General features: G+C 38.0%; 1 long non-coding RNA gene across 2 annotated transcripts in view; it reads left to right on the forward strand.

The window, feature by feature from the left end:
* The window catches only part of LOC106947378 (uncharacterized), an 84,135-nt gene that overhangs the window by 6,251 nt on the left and 57,069 nt on the right, over window positions 1-20,815 (forward strand). The window contains exons 3-4 of one of the 2 annotated variants that reach the window (XR_001424975.1): window positions 6,742-6,902; window positions 7,049-7,580. This is a non-coding gene — a long non-coding RNA (uncharacterized LOC106947378). Of the gene's footprint in view, window positions 1-6,741; window positions 6,903-7,048; window positions 7,581-20,815 lie in introns of those variants that run through there. The other variant, XR_001424973.1, reaches the window with a different exon arrangement.

Genomic DNA, 20,815 nt, shown 5'->3' on the forward strand with positions numbered 1-20,815 from the left:
TTGAACTGCCTCGATGCTGAAATACAAAAATAAACCTGACCTGGACCTCTGCTGAATTTTAAGTGAGTTTGGAAGGGTTGAATATTAGTAGAATCATATTTTATGTAAAACATTTTTGTCATCTTGTAGAAATAAGTTTCATTTTGACACAAAAGAGTTTTATTTGCTATTGCTTTTGTCTAGCTAGCCACCACGTTTAGTCCTAAGCCGTGGGTCGGTGCGGTTAAAACTGGTGCTGACACATCTCTAAATGGCTCCAGCTGGGCGGCTGGTTGCTCATAATCCTAAATGATAATGGTGAGCCAAAGATGGGGAGGAGAAGCAGGAGGAGAAAGAGGTGTTTTCTTCACGGGCGGCAGTAGCCAAAGGGACAAGCTCTGATGCTAGTAAATAATATGGTAAATACTGAGTCTTTTATTCCTGAACACTCCCATCTGTCTGGCCCAGGGAGGGAAAATAAATACTGGTGCACTGGAAAAGAGAGAGGGAATGTGATGAAGCAGCAGGGCCCTGCAGCACATTAGAGATGCAGACGTTTGACTGGAGGCACCCACAGGCCCAAATTTGTAGTAGAAAATGAGTATGTAAAACTCTCCCTGCACCATCGACTATTATCAGTATGCCCATGAGTAAAGCACTTTATCCGGCAGACCGCCTCAGAAGGGCTGCTGGTGCATAGAAGATGACAGTGGTTCTCCTTAAATCTAACCTGGGAATAAGACTCAGGCTGCCGAGGAATCCGTGGAAGCTGCAGTTTGGAAATTAACTGGCTTTTCTACTGCAGGGCGCCGCAAAAAGAGTCCGAGCTGGAAATGACATTCCTTTTCCAAGCAAACTGGAGAAACTGAGCAAAATGCTGTCTTTACATGTAGCTATAAAGGCTGAAATGTTTCCATTTCAGAGAATGTGAAGGGACATTTTGAATGCTTCGGAGTGAAATTCAGTAAAGTTATAGTGATGCAGCTGTCATGTCTATGAGTTTATGGAAAAGGAAGTAAATCCCAGGAGGACTGGATGCTAACTTGTATTCTGAAACGGAGCCTTTTTAAGCTCATTTCAACAATTTGAGACAATCTTCTTATGAAACCTCTTCTTGTTTTTAGCTCATATTTCATTAGCTTGTTTAACTGAGTACTTTTTATTAATAGCTTATTTTGTAGATGTCTGCGTAATTTAGTTTTTATTAAAACAGACCTTTCTTACAAATTAAATTTTAATGAGATAATCTGTATGAATAAAGGTCAAATCAAATGAAAGAAAAAAAAATTGAAAAGCAGTTCCTCTGCAGCTTCCTGAAACCTAGCATGGCTGTGTTTCTATTCACCATATAATTGGGCAATTTGATATTTTGAAAATAAATTTGCTTAATGGAAACATGCAAATTAAAAAAAAAAAAAAAAAAAAACTCTCATATTTTGGCACCAGGTTGAGTCGTTTCTCTTTCTTTTGGCCTCATAGAAATTGGTTCATGTTGCACTTCTTTTGCATCACGAGTCACATGATCAACAACCGAAAGCTACTACTGGCGCAAACCACGAAGAATAAGACAACAGGAAGTAGCTGGAGGTTTATTAATGACTTACTGTGTGAACAAACTTATTCAAGTGTGATTTTAGTTGTGTTTATTATTTAATGGAAACACTGTAATTGCAAAATTGTATTTTCTTCAACCCCAGACCCACTGAACTGACAAAGTTTTGCGCGCAGTGGAGGAAACTTGTTCACGTTTTCTCCTTTGTGTGTGTAAACAAATACTTCTTGAAATTTTAAACATAAAAAAACAGATTTAAAATGTTACAGTTTGGTATTACCTGGCTTTTCCTCATTTCTCGCAACCAATGCACATCTCCTTTACTCATGCAGAATCTTATCATTCAGATATTTTTCACAGTGATAAAGACTGATTTACGACATGAAGCTGTGGAATCATTTAGGATCATTAATTTACAAGCTGAAAATCTAAATGAGTTTAAACTGAACACCATATCAGTTGAAATCTGAAAACCGTCTGTTATCACACTATGATTTAGCTTTTCATTAGCTTTTCATAATTTATATTTATTCATACAGCAACCATTAGACAAATCTTCTCCCTCAGTGTCTGTTGATCGCTAATCTGTTTCCTGCATTGGGGAAACAGGAATGTGAATATTGTTTTTACCCTGTCACTGTCACCATGTTGGCATCGATGTAAACTTCCAGTCATATCATTATTAAAAAAAGCATGAGAATAATATTGAGATATATTTATATTATAGACGACTCAAGGAAATACTGATGATCATCCAGCACAGATGCTGGAACCCTGCGGATGATGCCATAGGTGGGATTTGTGTGCAACCACATTGAGATGGATTTCTGTTGAAATATTCCTCCGTATTTCTGTGCATCTCTGCTGTGAACACTGCTGCTTGTATTATACTGTTTATATAATGCTTAATAGTTAATGGTAAATGACATTTTGTACTACTCAGATTGTTAAATTCAAATTATATTGCAACTCCAAATATATAACATAGAAAATTCTGCACAACTTATTAAAACCTTAGGTCAAAATTAAATGCATTAAATCTTATATAGAACTATATTACGTCCAGCAGTGTAGAGATGATTAGCTGTGCTGGAATGTAATGCTAAATTCAAACTTTAGCATGTTTAAGACAAATTTATTGCTCAAGACGATTTTAAAGATTATATAATCCTGAATGCAACACAATATGGTTTCTATTAAGAAATGTAACTGTTCAGGAAAACTGTTTCTTTAGAATCTGACTTACTGAAAAAAACATTTAGCTTATCATAGTTTCTGATCTGTTGGGCGCACCTGAACATAGGCCACACTCACTAATTAAAAAAAATAATTTTTTACTCTTATGTAAAGATGCCGACATTACAGTAGCTAGCCTCGGAAATTTTAACCAGGTTCTTTGAGAAGATTATTCCTGTTAAAAAAAAGTATTAACTCTTTCAGATTTCCTCTTTTTATTGTTTTTGCCAAGTTTAGAGTATTTCAGGTCTAACAAAAAGTGGAACTTTCTGAAAGGTGTTTATACCGTTTTGGTACAAAAGTAACAGATGAAGCTTTAAGACTTGAGGCTAAGAGGTGCCCAAGTTTTAGCCCAGACTGGACCCGTAGACTGAAGTGTGGCCTGGCCTTAGCAACTGTTAAAGCTAAAGAAAAAAAACTTTCTAGCGTTGCTTAGTTACAACAATTCACCAACGAACAGTGGGGAAATATTTCCACACACTGATGTAAAACTCTCATTACTAGTTTTTACAAACGCGTAATGACAGGTGTTGCCACCAAGAGGGCACAACCAATTATTAGATTTAGAGGGAAATTAATTTTTGTAATAAGATCTAGTTAGTTGGGATGGCTTTTTTCACTTAAGCAAATTAATTCATGATGAAAAGGTGTGTTTTGCATTTCAGTGGTTGTCTTGGCCTAATGTTAAAGCTGTTTTAAGATCTGAAACATTTCAATGTGACAAAACGGCAAAAACAAAAGAAATCTGTAAAGGAGAAACATGTTTTTACACACCTGTGTTTGTGAGCAAAGCTACTAATTAGTCAAATCACCTTCTACTTAGTTACATAGACTTGGCCTCCAGAACAGAACAGCACGTATCCATCAAGGTCTGGTCCTCACTTCGCGAATGTACTACTGTAATATTTTGTTGGCTTATAGTTTACAGGTTTGATTGTTGGAGGATAACAATCAAACCTGTTATCCTCCAAAACACATGTTAAAAAAAAAACATGTTTTTTTTTAATGATTTATTGTATGAACAAACTTATTCACATTTGATTTTAATGTTTCTTATGTAATGGAAACAAAGCAATTGCAAAATTTTTCAACAATACCGGAATATTGACAAAGTTTTTTGCACATTTGTAATGGAAAAGCAGCTGGTAAAATGTTTGCTTGGCAGTGTGTTTCCATCTTCCTTTTAGCACATTAACTCTTTCAAAAAAACTAAAAAGCGTAAAAACTTTTTTTCCAAAAACTGAGAAAATGATTTACAAATTTGTCATTTTCACCAATCTTTTCTAATGTGTCTAAAAAAATCAAAAAACGTTGATGGAGGAGTTGCTTTATTCAGAATAGCAAGGATTATCCAATCTGGCAATTTGTTCTAACTACCGTCAGTGGGTAATTGGAGATATTTCACATTTCTGTCTGCAGTTCTCGAGGTTTGAGGGTAAAAGAAATCACATTTACTGTATTTTATTTTCCTTAATCAGAAACACAATAAGCTAAAAGCCATTAAGAGTTGGACTACAGAATTGCTGTATATTTTCATAGTGTAGACTTCAACCCTGAAAATATTACAGCATATATTTTTGACGGTGTAAAATACCATAACCCTTAAAATACCCGAGCATATGTTTTTGAAAACTTTGTCTTTGCAGTTGTTTTTCATTCCTTTCTGAAAACCAACAGAATCCATGTGCATGGCTGCATTTGCGATGTCTGCTTGACATATTCATCTTTTGATCGGCTGAAATATGTTTAGATCAGTGACATTCCACGTTTTGAATCTCTGCAAAAGCAATATCCCAGCTTACCTCATAAATCTGACACAAATCCCTGGGAAACCTGCTGATCAGCGGCAGAATTTGTAAAGCTACTGTAGAGGATATAATAATATAACAGCACTGATGTCGATTTGCTGAGTGAACAGAGGTAAAGTGTGCAGGTGTAAGGCAGGCTGTTTTGACATAAAATCAATTTTGCCACACTTGCATTCCAAATATGTAAAATTTATGACTGTTTATATTAGGTAATTAAGATATCTCTTAATTATATTTTGACAGGACATAATACTGAGTTGTATGGAGGCTGCAGATGAAGCTTTTTACAATGAACTACTGAATATCTGAAACATATTTCAAATAGGCAATTAAATGACAGGTCTTGAAGTAAATTTGAGATATCTCACTTTTTGCTTTTTAAAGATATCTACTGTCATTTTTACTCCTTTTAATATGTCTCTAAATGAGTTAGAGATAACTTAAAGACTTTGTATTTTCTATTTCAGATATATTGGATTAACATTGTGACTAGATTTATGTAGCATTTAGAAATTCTCTAAAAAAAAAAAAAAAGCACCATTTTTAGCTTGGGAATGGGTTGAAATCAGCTCTTAGCTTCTCAAAGCCGGTTTTGAGTGAAGTTTGTGTGTCGGAAGAGAAGAAATAGAAAATATAGGACGCAATCTTCAAGTTTATGAAGTTGCACATATCCTATTCTGCTGAGCTCTTTTTACATTGTGACATTTTATAGTAATTTGGCGCAGAAAACTCAAAATTCTGCAGGCAACCGACTGGACAGCTTAGTGGCAGCAGAAGAGGACTAGTTATTTAAGTACCCAAAATGTAATTTTGACTAATCATAAGTATGTTTAAGAGAGTTTGAATTGCTATTACGGATGAGCGGTCCTTCAAGTGAGGCGTCTGTTGTTTTCATTTTAGAAATTTTTAAAGGAAGTTTGTAGTTGATTTCCCTTTCCGTCTGTAAGTGAACTGGTGTTGGTTTCTTCATCAACCTGCATGATGCCTTCATAACTTTACATATCTTTCAAATGAGACAGAAAACAATTGATCAAGCTTCCTGTATATTAACAGTGAAGATGCTGCCCGCACGTACAAAATGAAAGAGTCGACAACTTACGATTTGTCAAATGAGAAAGGCTCACATTCATCCATGCTCCGTCAAAAGATGGAAATGGGGCAGCATGCCTGGTGGATGGGTGGACTTCCTGTCTTGTAAAGCTGTCTTATGAGGTAAGAAAGAGGGGGAGCAGGACGACCAAGGAGAGGCGGCAGCAGACTGCTACATTATTGTGTGGCAGATCAGTGTGGCCTCTGGCACTGTCACAACTGCTGCTATCGCTGCAGTCGGATGACAGGAAAAACAAGGAAGGTTCAGTGGAAGCGGGGTAGTTGTACTGATTAGAAATGCTGACAAAATATCCTATTAAAGCAAAGACACTTAGAAACTCAGAACAAAACAACAGAGGTTTTGAGAAGCTGCTATTTTTTAGTTGTAGGGAATTTAAAACGTAAATAGTCAAAGCAGAGTTAGGGCGAACGTTCTGTAATACGGTTTTGTAGCTGTAGTTTTTTTTTTACCCACAATTCTCCTGTCACACACTGAGGCCTTTAAAACCGAGTCTGTAACAACACTTTATGTCTAAATGTTTTCGTCTCACATTTCTGATTCGTAACTTCGGGCTTGCACACATCAGCCATATGGAATATAAATTGTGTGAAATCCGTGCTATTATCAGCAGCATTTCAGCGTTGCTGTGGAAACATCATTTATATGCAGACATAATCCTGTGATGATTTTCACTTGCCTTTTGGTGGTTTCTTGATTTTTTTTTTTTTTTTTTTTTTTTTTTTGAAGAAAACAGAGGAGCCATTTTGTCCATTTAAACTGTCTTAGTTAATAAGCAAAATATGATGATCTGAATGATGAAGGACATGCTTTTGAGTTGCACATCTCACCTTCTCTGACAGACAAATCAAGAAATCCCACATTAGATTCTCCATTCGGGCGTGTCGGACCAGCACACAAACGAGCCCGCCCGCCCACGCACGCGTGGCGAGGACGGGGTGCATCGCCGTCATTCCAATTAGCTGTTTTCACACTTGGCTAGTTAGCCTTGTACGCCTGTAAAAAGTTCCATCTGTTTATGTATCACAACTTCGTGTTTCTCATCCCGGCTTTCACAGGTCATTTAATCTGCCAGAAGGGAGTCGAGCTTCCACAGACGCCCGAGAACGACTCCGTCGTCATCGCGGAAAGCTCCGGTGACAGAGGGTTGTTTCGGTTCTAGAGGTGGGAGATGCAGCTGTTCGCGGTGACAACTCCCGACGTTTTACCACGCTGCCACGTGAGTCTGACACAGCTGCTGTGGACGGGAACGCTTCCACAGCTTGACATGAGACGGTTATTTTTAGCAAGAGGACATTTGATGGCTTGATGAGGATTTCAGTGCAAACAGTTTCTTTTTTTTTTTCTTTTTTTTTTCTTTTCCAGGAAGGATGACATGAAGCTAATCCCACCGTAAGACAGATAGACAGGTTCATGCTCAGTTTGAGGGAAAACGTGCACAGTTCACATTCTTCAAACATGTCCCCAAACAGCTACGTCAGTGATTACCACAGAAGTGAAAATCATCTGCCTTAATTAAATGCCATAATCACAATTAGACTGACAGGCTTTAGCTGTCCCGCACACATTACTGCAGTAAACACACACATACACACGCACACACACACCCCATCTGCAGCTAACAAGCTTTTATTGTTCAGATTAGTCCAAACCTGATTTGACTGTTTGCTTACAATTTAGCTGCTTTTGTGATGTACGCCAATTTCCTTCTGCGTCTTATGCACAGTTTTGTTTTCTAAGAGGTATTTGCAAAGCAACAAAGATGGACAGTAATGGGTAATGTACGAATCAAACCCTGAACTCTGGCCAGGAAATGTTAGAGAGGCAATATTATGTAAAATAGACTCTGTTTTTTTTGCTTTACATTGTGTTATAATGTTATTCCTTCATAAACAACATACCTGGAGTGTTGCTTTGATTCTTTAATCTCCCATGGCAACCATTATCTATTCTAAATGTGTGGGTGGACGTACCCCCACTTTTGAGGACGAAGCTCCTCTTTGGACCTGCAGTTTCTAAGCTGCTGAGCTTCTGAAATCCAATTGAGAGACTAAGACCATGACTAACTTTAATACTCAAAAATCTTAACAGTTTAGGATTAGAATATGTCCATTTACTGGGGATTGCTTCACCCACAGGACCGTATAAAGGATATAAAGCTCTACACCCTGAAAACCAGGAATAATGAAGTCACACAGCGCAGAACATCCTGTGGCAGGGTAAGGCCACGCTGGTGTTGGTCCAGTGGGTTTTCTTCCCTATGATTTTTTTGACAAAGTTCTGCTGTAATGAATGCTGCCATCCACTGGTGGGTCTGTGCTCACTAGAAGCTCGAAATTTGGAAAAATTTCAAAGTCGAAACCCCCACAATAGAGGAGAGTACCCTGTTAATTTTTCTAAAATATGTGGTCCAGGCTAATTTGCAACCTATCCTTCCTGTGTATTGCAGTCATGTACAACATTAGCATCTGACAAAAATGCGCTTTGCGTCAACTGGTTGATTCACTCCAAACCAGTGCATTTGCATTTTCTTTTGTCATTTTAAAAGTTTGCTCAAAATTTGCATGACAATTGGATGGAAACGTGGTCGCTACGAGCTGTTTTCAGTTCATTTGGAATAAACCCAGGACTCAAAGCAGTTAGTAAGTCAAAACTTGAGTTCTACTAGGTTTGTGGTATCTTTGCTCAAATAAAACTAAAAGCAAATTAGAACATCTTTCTTTTCACAATTCAATCAGTCCCAGTTTCTTCTGCTTTCCTCCCCTAATATCTGAATATTTACTGAGAATTCTCTAAGAAGAACTTATCAGAACTCCAAACATAAGCCAGTGGTGTGTGGCCTGAATACACAGCTCACTGGTAAGGCTGCGGAAGTTGGGAATGTGCTCCATTAGGTTTTTCTTTTTTTTTTTAAATATGACAAATTCTTATCTACAGCAAAGGAATTTTTCCTAGAGCAACTGTAAATGCTTTCATGAACCGCAGTCTGAGTGTGAATTACTATCGCGTTTAAACGAGAGGGCAAGAGACTGGGAAGGCAGCCAATTATTTGAAAAAGTCGTAGATTAAAGTATTACTTTAAACATGTAAAGAGATAGGGGAAGCGACACGTAAGGAGCTGAGCTTGAGGCACTGAAGAATGGCTTGGGTATTCATTTCTAGGACTGATCAAACATTTTTTAATTACCTCACCCGTGGGTGTGCCGGGCTTCGGCGTCGACCGCTGTATTCTTGTTACTTTGCAGTCTTCTGCAGCGAACCAATGCTGAATGTTATGAGGTTTGGTTGAGCCATCTGATCATATTTAGTCAGCATCACGGGACTTTGTTAACTACAGTTTCTTTCTCTACATAGTGCTTGTTAAAAATCAGTTGCAAAAGTGGAAAAAGAAGAAAAAAGGTACAACTTTATTTTTGATGTATTACAATTTCCATGTCTGTAAAATAGTTTTGCTTAAGATGAGCAGGAGGTGATGGATAAGTGCTGCGGTTCTGCCAGCTGAAGTTTCTTTTTGCTGCACATGGTTTCTCATCTATATCGATTTTAGATTATGATATCCCGGCTTGCGTAAGATTTTCATGGTGTCCTTAGGCTCTAATCGCTGCATGAACTCAGCGCTGGGTGGAATATGGAAACCATAGCAACAGAAACACAATGCCTTCACTGCCATGGTTGGCTCTGTCAGCAGGACAGCCAGGTACTTTGTATTTCTGCTGTTTTGCAGTTTGCCCAGTTTATATGAGGTATGAATAAGCCTGTCACAATAAACTAGAAATTAAGTAATCATACAAGTTAAAGCTGGATTTTTTATGACAATTTTTGTTTATGGAGACTTAAGCATCCATTTTATTAGTTGTTTTATTTAGGATATTTTACATTTTCTTCCAGTTTCTCTGTTAATGTTAGTTAGAAATGAAAGTTTATTGATCTTTGCGCAGGTGTACTCGCATTATTATACCATTGCCATTGTATTACTTGAAAATGGTCTCAAGACAACAATATTACTGTTTATAGTAATAAACTTCTGGAGGAATTTATCAGCCAGGTCAATATGTTTTTTGTGATTTTGTCAGGTCTGTGTATTATGTATGTATGAAGAAAACTTGGATACAGGTCTATAAACTATGACTAGTAAAAAAAAAAAAAGATCAAATTCTCAAACACAAGGTGCTGTTTGTGACACGCAGTAAACAGGAAGTATTCATGCACTGCTGTCTTTACAAAACCCTCTGGACAAAACGCATATCGTGGAAAGCATAGTCCATCTCACTTTCAGTTAAAGATGCCTGACATTAGAGCCGTCCAAATCTTTTCCTTGACTATGATGACCCTTAACATTGTGGGGAATGATATTTGTCCACTGTGAACATTTGCTGCCCTGAGACAAAATATTACATCATCATGTAAAATCTACAGTAAGTTCACAACACTTAGCATATTTTAACCAACCAACAATAACTGCACACCAAACAGTTCTTTGTGATATAAATATGGTACACGCTGATATTGTGATGCTATATTAGCTATATATTGTGCAGTCTTACCTTAGATTGTATTAAATTATTTCATATAAAATTAAATCAACAAAAGAACACAACATCAACACATTTTTGAGTCACTAACAAAACATTCAGATAAATTTGAATATGAAATCTAATCAAGAAAACACTTTATTCTGACAGTTTATCACAAATTAATACAGTATTACATCTTGTAATACTGTATTAATCAACAATGTTCAGAATGATGCATGAATTGCAAAATATGTAAGATTTTTACATAACAAATGCTTTATACTTGTGATTTGAGTAGTAGTGGTGGTGTCCATTGTCTTCAATGCAGACACTCTTTGTTTTTTTTTTTGATTATCTTTAAACAGGGTTTTTTTTTCCACAGTCAAAAACACAGTAATATTATAAAAAGTGCCTGATACTGAAAGAAGAAGTTTGCTTAAAATGGGACAGCGGGTATTGAGGGTTTAATCATGCAGAAAAGCCACTTAAGATTATTGTGTTATACTAAAACTTGATTAAATATTGACCATTTCAGTCTGTGTTCCCTTTGTAAACTACATCAACCATTAAATATATTTTATTTTACAATTTCAAACATAATAACAAAATGAAAAGAGATGTTTTTCTAGAAGCTGTTGGTTTTCTAAAATGAAGTCCTTTGGGGAAAGTCCAATATGTGGCAATGCAGCATTAAAAATGACATTTGTATCAAAGTGGAAATTACAGTTGACATAATTTTCTATCACTATTGAGGATTAGAAAACTTTGAAGGTTGAGATTCCACTAGCACAGTGAAAATTGACTTTTAGAGCCTCAATGTGTGGGCAGATGGAGCAAAAATTTCCTCAGTGCGTCTGACCCATTTTACAAAGCAGCTGATTTATTTCTATATAAAAGGAGGAAAAACTAAACGCTGACATATCTTACATTTAACTAGTCCAAATAAAGTAAAAATAAAGCCTGCTTTAGGGGTTAAAAAGATGATTATGGTTTTTTGATAATAAAAAAATAATAATTTTTGACCTACAACACATTTCTTTGGCCTATTCATTTAGGAAATACAGTCCAGCAGGTAAACCCATACAAGGCTATTCCACCAGCAGTATCAGGTGGAAAATACACACAATGACACAAAGTTAGCTACAAATAAGAAGAGTTAGCTACAAAGACGTTACAAATGGAATACTTTAGTTCGCAACAACGTAACACTGCTAGCATCATTTAGCTAGCAATGATGCTAGCTAAGTTATCCATCCATCCATTTTCTGAACACCCTTGTCCCTCAGTGGGGTCGGGAGGGGTGCTGGTGCCTATCTCCAGCTAACGTTCCGAGCGAGAGGCGGGGTACATCCTGGACAGGTCGCCAGTCTGTCGCAGGGCAACACAGACACACAACCATGCGCACACACACACACACCTAGGGGCAATTTAGACAGACCAATTAACCTAACAGTCATGTTTTTTGGACTGTGGGAGGAAACCAGAGTACCCGGAGAAAACCCACGCATGCACAGGGAGAACATGCAAACTCCATGCAGAAAGACCGGGGCCGGGGATCGAACCCAGAACCTTCTTGCTGCACGGCAACAGCTCTACCAACTGCGCCACTGTGCAGCCCGCTAGCTAAGTTAGTTGTGTATATTTTTTCAATTTTATATTTCATATATATGTATAGATATGTAGCAGTTTTGAGAGCCTGATACACTATTACAGAGTGTATAAACAGCTTGTCACTTGGGCAAAAAATTTTAAAAGTACTCAAAAATATGATTAGCTTGAACTTTTTTTTTAAATTAAACAAAGTAATTAAATTTATTTGTAGCAAAATGTATTTGCAACAAAATTTCAAATGAGTTTTCTTTATTAAATTAAACAAATAAACATGTTAAACTTAGTACATCTAGATTTCAACAAATACTAAGAAGTATTTCTTTCAACGTGCAAACGAGCGAGTGAAAGGTACAGATTGTGCTTCTTGGACAGACCTTGTAGTAACACTGATGAGGTAACTCATGTTTCTGTAATGTAAAGTCAAACTGATGCAGGTTGTGCGTATTAACTATCCACACTTAATTTGATAAAAAAGCTTCCACTATCTTTTCTTTTCTGCTATTTGTTTCGTGAATGATGTAGTGGGCCACTGATCATTTCAAAGTTTACAGCTAACAGTAGGTGTGGGGTGATGCTAGCCCACCAGGGTTAGCAACATATTCACCGTAAGGCTATCTGTGCCGCCTGCTAGGGCTGCAAACATGCCACTCTGTTTGCACACACCAACACATTTGTCTACCTGTCTGTGCCTGAGTTAAGTGTGCTGGCAGGGCTATAGCTATTAGACTGTGCCTGTTCATCAAAGCCCTGCTCCCAGACAACCTTGTCGCCTGGCAACACGAGCGAAGTTCACCAAGGGTAGACCAGACGCAAAAGAAAAAGAAAACAGAAGGAGGAAGAAAGGGCAAGCTCTACCTCGTCTTTTTTTTTTCTTTCCTTTTGACTTTGACTCAAAGCGTTACAGACAGATGTTTACTCTGTTTTTTACAGACCTACAGTTCGGTGGCGCTTCGCAGTGGCGAGGCGTCGGCGCCCTGTTGCTCGACAGAAATGTACCTCGCTCCACACAGACAGAGCAGCCGCGTTCCCCCAATCAGAACTCGCATCGCCCTTCGCCACGTGCGCCAACGTGAAATGCGTCTTCATTTTGGAGCCGTTACACCGTAGAGCTGCAATTACCCACTGATGCCTGCTTACTGCCAGGCAATCAACACTCCATTAGCCCCTCCACGCTCAGCCCTAAGACACATACACACACAGATATCTACAGATACACACACATACACACTTGCCTAGCGTCAGCTACGATTCTGGAGGGGACACAAATCATTACTGACTGCTGTGGCTGCTTTTTTTCCAGTCCTCTTTTTTTATTTTTTTTCCTCATTGTTGATCTTGTTTTTCCAGCAATTCTTTCCCCCCCAATCCCTAAAATAGTGTTGCTTCTGTAGCTTCTGCCTCCTAAAGGAACAGATTTCCTCCCCCCCCCTCCATTTAGAATATATCCTGGCTGAGGAAACTGATCATGTAATACTTTGCCTTCGGTACAGTAGAGAGTAAATGTGTTATTCATGGCCAGAGGCATTTCTATCATGTTAAGTGGAAAATGTGCCACGCAGAGCGAACCGGGATGCAGGTGGTGGTGAAATGAACACAAACACACGCACGCACACACACACACATGCTCATGTACACACGACGAAACGTGTTTAGAAATCAGCACACAGCAACACAGATGCGTGAAGTGCAAACAGACGAAAATGGGGGGGGGGTTGATGCGTAAATCCGCTTCCCCGGTTAGAATGCTAAGCCTCAGCAGCGACTTTTACATTCCAGTTCACAATCTTTGGACTAATGCATATTCCTGTTCACTGCGCTTCTCTTTCTTTCTAACTTTCTAATCGAGTCGAGCGCACAGGGAGAGTTTAAGTATGTTTTCCACCCGCGCCGCATGCTTTGTTGATCTGACGGTCCCTCGCAGCGGGTGAGCGTTGTTGTTACCTGCCGCCCTTCAAACGGGAAGGGCTGCCCTTCACGTTGCCTACTTCCTGCTGCTGTTCCGTCTGAGGGTCTGAGAACAAACACTCAGGCCAGACTGTCATTAGTCACACAGATGACTCGGAGGTAAGGAAGTGTTTTCTCTCAGAATACTAAACAAACGGCGTTGCCGTTCCTCGTAGTAGAGCTGATTTAACAGCGTTTTTTATGGAGAGCCTAAAAATTTATCAACCTACAGAAACAAGAAATCACCTTAAGTAGAACCTGCATGATAGCATGAAGTAGGTTTAGGAGTTTTCAAAAAGCAACACACTATAGCCGGATCTAAAGGAGTTTAACAGATAAGAAAATGTCATAAATGTAAGCAAAACTTTTTCAATATTCTGCTACTGTCAAAAAAGTCAGGTTTATTTCATATATCAGCAACAAGGCAGTTCAATTATGAAACAAGCAATTAACATTGCATTTTGTCAAGTCATCAAAATTATCAAGCAATCAAATATCAACCAATGGATATGGAAAAGTGGAAAAGGAGGAATTCTGTTGACACTAAGACGTGGTGAGGTGAACTAAAAAAAAACTGTAATAAGAAGTAAAATGCTGATCAAGATGCACAATAAGGAGAGTTGAAGAAAAATCGGTTGCATGGTTGAGTCACCAGAAGAACGTTATTACTACTAGCAAAGAGGTGAGCCCCTAAACCTCTGGAAAAAAGCTATTTAGAGTGATGACACCAAAAATTGGACTTAATGGCCACAACAATAAATTCAACAATCGGAGAAAAGCCAACAAGGTTTTCTACACCAAAACACAGAGGTGGGTATTTTGGGGATATGTAGGAAGCACAGAAAGGCAGGAAAGTGGACATAATTGCAGCCAAGATTAAATCAGAAAGTCATCAGAAAATACTAGAGGAACATCTGTGCCTCAAGAAGTACTTGGACATTTCAACAGGAGAATGATTCAAAACACAAGGGCCAACGGACCGACCCGTCACACCGAGTCCAACAGGGAAAAAAAGGAAGGTGCTGGAGTGGCCTGCACTGTCTCTTGAAATTAATATGATTCAACTACGGTCTAAAATTTGCTGTTCATCTCAATAATTTATAGAAAATTTAGATTTTTTATTTTTAGCCATCAGAGATGATAAAGCATGAAAGTTAAGGGATGTTAAAGGGGCAGCCGAAGCTTTTGTTCGAGATGGATTGGTTTATCTCGCAAAACTACAATGGAAACATTTTTAATTTTTTTGCATCATATGAGTCACATGTTGAACAATCGAATGTTGCCACTGGAGCAAACCACAAAGAAGACAACAGGAAGTAGTTAGAGGATCATGGATTTTTAATGAACTATCGCATGAACAAACTTATTCACGTGTGATTTTAATTGCATTTCTTATTTAATGGAAACACCGCATTTGCAAAATTGTGTTCTTTCGACAGTGGAATATTGGCAAAGATTTATGCACATTTGTAATTTAAATGTAGCCAGTGATGCATCTTCAATGTTGGCATGCTGCACTGTATTTGGGAGGTTGTAAGAAAAAAACAAAAACCAGGCTAGTTCTCTTTACCTTTAGAGCTGATGTGACCAGTGTCTTCATTGGAAAAAAGAAAAGAAAGAAAAAAGCAAGCACTCACACTAATTTAGATCGTTTCCAACAACGTAGGTACACTTAATTGACAAAATAATCTGAGCAGTTTCTAGTAATCCTGTTTCCCACAGGGATACCCATGTTCTTCACTTTAAATTGACAGTTCCCTCTTGTCACTTTTTCCCCCAACGCCATCCCGTATTAGGGATTATCTGTTTCACCACGGCAGTAAGGCAGACGTTTTGGCGGAGCGTCGTCTGTGGTGGAGGGGACTGGAGCCGGCAGTAGCTAATATTCTGCAGGCTAAACAGTGATTAATGAAATCAAACAGACAGCTTGGGGAATGTTTCACAGCTTCCAACGAACCGTGTGAGTCAGAGAAACAGATATGTGCAAGAAATTCTTTGATGATTCATTACAGCAAAATTAAAAGAAAAAAAAAGCTTTGTATACCTTCTTCAACGCCTACATCATCTTTTGCGACTGTATAAAGAATGGGCTCTAAGCACACAGTGTGAAATAAAACCTGTTAACTTGGTAAAGATGTAGAAAACATGGGTACGATTAGAAAAGGTGATAGTCAGCAATAAGTGAATGTGAGCATTGCAAACCTTTTATTCACAGCAGTGTTATGAACATGTGCAAACCAAACATGGAGGAAAATGTGAGGCCCGAGTGAAGATATTTCATATTTCTACATACAGAAACATCCATCCATCCATCCATTTTCTGAACACCCTTGTCCCTAGTGGGGTCGGGAGGGGTGCTGGTGCCTATCTCCAGCTAACGACATACAGAAACATGAAAAGGCAAAAGAAGCTACGGAAGGAGCTGAAGAAGTGTCTGAAGGGACTGGAAAGAGTGACCAGTGGAGACCAACTCCAAGCTCCTGCAGTAGAAGTTTCAGATGGAAATACTAAATTGATATTGACTTGAATTTGACTTTGGCATAAAATCCTCCCCAAAAAACAGCAACAACAACAAAAAAAACACACACTCTGCAGCTGCTGGAGTGAATTCAATGTTGTATTTGTCTTTTCTTAGTAAATCTGAAAACAGAAACCATGTTTTCTCTGCAACTGCTGCTTTCCTTTCCATTATTACTTTTCCAGTGGGACCGCATGGCTCAAAGTAAAAGACATCAGAATACCGCATGAAAAGGGAAAGCATTTCCTCCAGAATAAACAAATAGGAAAAAAATACAATTGTTATTTTTTTTCTTTTCTTTTGTTTGGTTCACTTGTGAGTGTAGACATTTTACAAAAAGACAGCGTGGCTCTTGGTGTGTTGTCACTGTTAGTCCAATACACGACCCACAGAAGAAATAAACAGCTACTTACACCAACGTCTCCTTGGAAACCTAACCTGTAGTATGTGGTAGTATTTCAGTTAACCCACTCATCTCAGTATTTTACCCATTTAAACAGACCATAATAAAGCATATGTAATTCAGTCATGTTTTATGTCACTGCTTGAACATTTAGTTCTCATTCCATACTTCAAAAATTAACAGTTACCTTTTAATCATCTCACATTTAATTTCCCATCCAAAAGGGTGATATTTATATTATTTTGAAAATTGACCAAATGTAATATTGACCAGAATAGAGACACAAATAGGCATTTATGCTCTAATAGAAAGAGATTAAAACTTAAGGTTAAATTTCCAAATGAATCAAACAGCTTTTAGTCTTTAGAATGAATAAGTAGTTTTATGAACTTTAGCCTAAAGAACAAATGTAAAAGTGTGTTGTTGTTTTTTTTGCCCATGCAGAAAGTCGGAGAAACGGTAAAAACACAAGATGCCGATAAGCGAGAATGTTAGCATTGCTATCATTACAGAAACACTTTGATGTACAGTCCAGAGAGCACCTGTTTCTGCAGTATTTAAGTATTAAACCGCATAACTTAACATACATAAAAATAAAATAAAAAAAATTTAATGTTGCCTATTTGCCCTGGCAACATTCTCCTAGTTGCGCCAACCTCTCTCTGACAAACTTGCAAAGTGTCGTAGCTCTACTTGGAAAGTATGACTGTTGCACAAGTAACATTTTTCTTCTGGAATAAACTGAATGTTGTGTCTGATGATGTTAAGAAAGCATCTTGCTGTTTGCAAACTCTAAAAAATTGCATTGTTTGACAGTTTAGAGTCATAACCACCTTTCCGTCTGACTGTAATGTATAAATATGTAGAGTGTACCTGCTTAGATTGTTCTGTGGGACTTACCTCCAAAGTATTCTCTTTTTGTGGCTCTTTTTGAAGTGCATATCTAAAATACTTGATTGACAACCAACTTGGGAAGCTAAAATATATAGGTTGGCTTTTGCAAAGCAGACAATCCAGAAGCTTATGTTCCTCTGTGCTGATTGGTTGTACCCCAAAGAACAGAAATAAGGAAGACCATGGATATTAGCTTCTGGAGTAGATGGTTTCCCCCTTGAGCTTTGAGACATACTATTAATTTGGTGTTTCAACTAGTGAAGAAGGCAGTTATCAACGTTTTTAAGAGGAAGTCCCAGGTATTTGTGAATTTTATCTTTTAGCAACCAATGGTCCCAATGTTGTAAATATCTCATATTTACCACTATTTTGTGAATTTCTCTTCCTTTGGTTGGCATAAACCTAAATGTATCTTTGACTCACACTATGGTCCACGTAATGTCTTTAATTTAATTTCCCTTTGGGATTAAATATTTTTGAACTTGAATTTAATTTACGTTGAAAACATCTTTTGCTCACTTGGGTTTATGAATATCAAGCGATATATAAAAAAACCCCCGAAAACGGGAACCATTTGGGAGTTGAAAGCACCGACTCTTTTTGAGTCGAGCCATAAAATTCTGATCCGGAATTGATTTGTGCCTAAATGAGGTCTACCTTTATCTTCTGCACAATAAGCATCGGAAGTTGAGTGCACTCAGCTTTTCCAATAAGTCAGTTAAAAATGATGATTAGATTCCAAGCAGATGTTGGATTGGATCCATCCCAACAGCAACAAATACAATTTTTCCTTTCATGAGACTATATCCATAGCATTGCTGTTGATGTTCAACCACAGAAAACCTGACATAGACCTTGACACGTCACTGTACTATAATACATAAAGAGTCAAATACATGGCAGTTTCGCCTTTCAGAGACTGACAGATTGATTAAATAAAACACATGAAGCGCATCATATCCATCCATTTGTATAATCTGACATAACTCAACCTGTTTGGTAAAATCCTGTTCGTTTTTTCTGTTTATTCCAGTCAGAGCTTTGCCATTATTTAACTCTTAAAGATGATGCTGTCTGTGTAATATATGGAGCACTAGACACAATCCTGAGAAGATATCAATCCGTCTGCCCACATCGATTGCACCACAAACGCACTTACTCACTCAAAGTCAATAAGAGAAAGTCGTTGTCTTTTGTTTTTCGCCAATCTCACTCCATCCCCCCTCCACTGTCAGTCCCCGTCTCCCATTCTTCTCAATGGCAGCAGCAATATAAATAATTACCCGTAGAGCTGAAAATGGAAAACAGAAACACAAAGTAGAGATAAGGGAAAAAAAAAAAATCTCTCACAGAGACATCTCATAAAGCACCACCCTGTCAAAAATGAGCCTTATTCCCGATTGCGGTTTTCGATCTGTGTGTCAGTGTACTGCTGAAAGTAGTAATTAGGTTGTCAAGGAGAGAGCATGCCAAAAAAACATAATAACCAACACACACACGCACACACACACACACACACACACACACGGGCTCTGGAAGGAGACATTTTGGGGATAGAAGAGCCATTACGAATAAGCTGATGACAGGGACAATTGTGTGCCATATGCCTTCACTCCATTACTTACTTCCAAATACTGGCTTATCATTATGCAGATATTTTTTTTGCCTCATATGGACATAGACATGAACATATCCCATGGACATTGTGGAGAATGTATTTAGTTTTAGATTTCTACAATAATTAGTAGCACAGTTACTCAACAAAACGTATACACTTCCAAACGATTTCATCCAATTTGAAAAGTTTTGAGTTCTAACTTTTAGAACACATTATTCAACATGTTATTTGAAAGTATCTCCAGATTAGGACACCCCGTTAAATATTCTTCTCATTTAAAAGAAATGTTAATCTAAAAATGTCCAATCTTTTTTAGATTTAGGTTTAAAGTAATATGTAGTTTTCACTGACGTGTTTCTTCTGTCTGGTAGTCATTACCGCTATGGAGCGGCCTAGAGTTCCTGCTTCAGTTTAGAGAGAATCTGTTGACGTAGACAAAGATTAGGGTGATGGCCAGGAAGCTTCCAACCTCAAAGACCCAAAGATAAATAATTAAAATACTTTTCCTATAATGTTGCTGTTGATTTTTCTCTTTTCTGGTTTTTGAAGACTTCTTTCATCATCTTGGGGTGGGCTTTGGGGGGTGAACTGGCTTTACCATTGGTAAGATGGAAGATGGTGAACTTTGTGCTTGAATTCACTTTGCTTACAGAATAAATTTGAGCCAGAAGCATTTGAGGAAACCAACAGCTGATTAACATACCAGCTGTGTTTGGTTACTCACAATACCGTTGTTGGTTTTAGACGATGGAACAAGAACAAGAGGAAGAATTTGACAATGGCGACTATGATGGCGAATGTAGGAAAAGGTTTCCAGTCATTTCTGGATGGAATCCTGAAAGTTTAATTTTGGCCACACTGGACCAAAGCCTTTTCATCCTCCGCTTGAAGTAGCTGCATAGGTAGTTGTTTGTTCCTTTCAGATGTCCAACCAACAACAGCAATTGTATAAATGACCAAACAAAGCCAGTATGTTAATCAGCTGTGTGTTTCTCCAACTCAAAGCTCAAATGCGCTGCCAGCTAAAAGTCTGTAAACAAAATAATTTCAAACACAAAGTTTCCAGAACTGCCGTTTAAAGTGTCAGGTGGTTTCTTCATGCCTTCAACTAGTTTATTTGGCAAAAAAAAAATTCAACAGAATTTTCTCAGAAATTGAGGCTGTTTAGTTTGTGCTCTGATGACTTGTTGCTGGGTTTGTTGCCACATATCCATGCAATTCTGTAAGCGGTCAAAAATATGAGCAGCTGTAGCTGTACAAATTGGTATTCTGAAAATAATTGTGCTTCATGGTAACTGGTACCTTTTGAAAAAAACACTTGATTTTTGAGAAAAAGCCTGCGCTAGGATGTGGTGGTTTTTCATCCATATCTAGATGAGTGTATTTCGCAAAACTGCAATAGAAACACTTTTTTCGTATCACGTGAGTCATGTGACCATCTGGCAGAAAATATGAAGACGACATGAAATGGTAGGAGGATGATTACCCTGCACGTTTTTTTTTTTTTTAATATCGGATGAACAAACTTATTGATGTGTAATTTTAATTGTGCTTCCTGTTTAACGGAACCACAGCAATTGCAAAATTGTGCTCGCCCCCCCCCCCCCCCCTTCGACCAGTCAAGCCACTC

Source organism: Poecilia latipinna, unplaced genomic scaffold, assembly GCF_001443285.1.
Source record: "Poecilia latipinna isolate Pla-1442-1.1 unplaced genomic scaffold, P_latipinna-1.0 Scaffold14, whole genome shotgun sequence".
NCBI classification, from domain to species: Eukaryota; Metazoa; Chordata; class Actinopteri; order Cyprinodontiformes; family Poeciliidae; genus Poecilia; species Poecilia latipinna.